Source organism: Vigna radiata, unplaced genomic scaffold, assembly GCF_000741045.1.
Source record: "Vigna radiata var. radiata cultivar VC1973A unplaced genomic scaffold, Vradiata_ver6 scaffold_1096, whole genome shotgun sequence".
NCBI lineage: Eukaryota > Viridiplantae > Streptophyta > Magnoliopsida > Fabales > Fabaceae > Vigna > Vigna radiata.
This window is the reverse complement of record NW_014542245.1, coordinates 1-2852: the sequence shown is the minus strand read 5'-3', so window position 1 is coordinate 2852 and position 2852 is coordinate 1. Positions and strand designations below refer to the sequence as shown.

At 35.1% G+C, this 2852-nt stretch overlaps 1 long non-coding RNA gene across 1 annotated transcript; it reads right to left on the bottom strand.

The window, feature by feature from the left end:
- Positions 1-713: 713 nt before the first annotated feature.
- On the bottom strand, positions 714-2162 carry LOC111240818. Its single transcript, XR_002666403.1, has 3 exons — positions 2050-2162; positions 1148-1244; positions 714-931 (listed from the first exon to the last, which is right to left on the bottom strand). It is a non-coding gene; the product is annotated as an uncharacterized LOC111240818 (long non-coding RNA).
- Positions 2163-2852: the final 690 nt, after the last annotated feature.

Here is a 2852-nt window from a genome sequence, read left to right as displayed (position 1 = left end):
ATTATATATAACAAGTTTTCTAAGTAATTATATATAACAAGTTTTCTAAGTAATTCACAAAGACTTAAGTCTAGGGTTTTGGGTCTAGGTGTAAGGTCTAGAATAGAAGGGGGGAAAACAGTGGATCTTATTCATTAAGAGTAAATTTTTAAGTTTTACATTATAAGAAAGGTTATACATATGAAAATTTTCCTGACATGGAATTTTATCATCCAAAAAAGATGTTTTAACTAAACATAAAGTAAACGTACTTCAATAGTTAAGAGAGCTCTGAGTCCATTCTCCAAAGATCTCAGCAATGTCTCGTCCTGGAAAGAAACAAAAGCCATGTGTAAACAAAATGACATGGATGAGCCACAACTGGAAGCATCATTAAACACGTATGCAATCATCCATCAATATGACTTCAATCAGTAGGACAATTGGATTTAGGACATAAAATCATTTCATTGTGAATGCACCACATGCTTGCAAGTTGCAATAAAATAAAAAATATCATACCTCTGTACAACTGAAATAAATGCTTGACGAACATGGCAGGCAGCATAAGAAGAGAAACGGCAATCTTCCAAAATATAACATATGGGACTCCCTGCAAAGTCAATCCAATTAAATAAGTCAACTTTCACCGTAGAATTATTAGAATGCAATGGGTTCTTTTGGTTTTTATCATCCTTCAAAAATTGTAGTTTTTAATGAGTTTCTTCACCTACTCATCTTTAACTGGGCCCTCATACTCCGTTTTGTTGTCCAATGCAGTCAGGTTAGATGAGGCGCTCGATGAGACGGCGTGACTGTCACTGTAACTGTTTTTTGATGGGGTTCTCTGAGGATTGTTAGCTGCATGGTTTTGTTCCTCCTCTGCTAGTTTTTTCATAAGGTTCATGATAGTTGGAACAAATTTGGTAGACAAGGAAATGATTGCCGGAAGCTGGAGAAAGAAAAAATGGTTAAGAAACAAGGATACTATGAACTTGACAACAGACTCTTGATCAATATCACTGTAGAATGAAGGCTAGTAGCTTGTTAGCTGAATTTGTTACTAATGTTCATAGATTGCAAGAAAATTCAACCAGGCAATACAGAGAGGTTTATCAATACTGAGATTGAACAATAAATTCTAAAGATCATGAAAGCTTATACTCACAGCTCCATATCGAAATTCTCCCGAAATGTCAACTTACACCCATAGAGCTTTAATAAGAAGATAACCAACAAACATGACACCCAAATACAAGGGATTTCTGCCATGGAAAATATTAAAATTGGGTGAGATCAATTAATTAGAACACAAGAGTAGACAGTTTTCTTTAGGTTTGTGCTTAAGGTAACACTATTTTATTAAAATGCCAAAAAAATACTTCAAACAAGTTTATCTCCAACACTATTCTCATTTTACAATTACCACTTTTACACTAAGCAGCTTGTTACAAGAGTAAGATGCAAGTCAATAGCAACAGAAAACCAGAGAAGCAATGCTAAACTAAATATATAACCAGAATGAGGTTCGACTGCACCTTAGAAGTGTCATAAATTCATTAAACCTTAGGCAATTATTTGGCCAAAACAAATGTATGAAGAAATAGGCTGAATTAGACCTCAACATTTTGAGAGAAAGACAATTAAATTTCATGAATAAAGGGATAAGCACCAGAGAACTTGGGAAACCTTCCCGTAAAAACTAGTTAAGGGGATAGAACCAAGTACTTAAGTAACCAAACAAGCATGAGCATCCCATATTACTCAATGTGACTTAGTCATCCTATAATAATAATAATAATAATAATAATAATAATAATAATAATAATAATAATAATAATAATAATAATAATAATAATAATAATAATAGTTTCAACATACTTTCAATCGTGGAGTTATGTTTAAAGCAATCGTGTTTAGCATTATTTACAATTATAGACATCAACAAAAACATTCTCAACCATATCTCTTTACCATCATTAATAGAAAAACCTTCACGGTAATAATATTTTCCAATGGATGTAATATATAGCCTAGGTTCAGCGTTCATGAGATGCGTCACATGTTTACCTATGTAAGGATTCGAAGACGCCACTTGTTGTACGAGGCTTCAGAAACCGCTATGAGCCTATCAATTGTATCAGGATCTTGTATATGACATCGAATCAACACAGAGCAAGCTTAACAGAATAAGACAATATACGAGAAATCAAATGGAACAATTAAACCGTTACAAACATCTCTAATTAAAATATAATAGTCCATACAACAAATAGAAAGGAATTATGGTATGTGCGGATCAGAATTGTGATACACAGCTCCTAGCAATAAACAAAGAAAATGTAGCAAATGAACGGCAAGGGGAAGTACAAATTATAGCATTCATGGAAGGGAGGCATTGGGAGAAGAAGGGGAAAAGAACCACGTGTTTGTTTTCCTCGAACCTGTCGCGGAGGTTTGCAGCCTGCAGAAAGGGAAAGAAAATACGAGATTAGAAGTGAAAATAGAAAAAATGGGAAAGGAATGAATGAATAGCTAATATACGTCGTCGTAAAGAGGTGGCAATGCACGGCCCAATTAACAGTGTCTTTGAGGAACCGGCAGTGTAGGATCCGAACCCTCTCCTTTTGTGCTGCCGTCGATGCCATGCGACTTTCCCTTCACTTCTCTCTGCTTTTTCACTTCACTTCTCAGGTAATTCCTCGGATTGGAAAATGTTGTATCGCAATTGGACCAAACCACCATAGGGCCTTCTCTCGTTTTCCACACTGACTGGGCTTTCCATCTTCATTTTCATGCTTTGGTCCAATTTTTATTTATTCCCTTCAGCTCCGTTATGCATTCAAAATCCAAGCAAACAAATCCCGCATAAC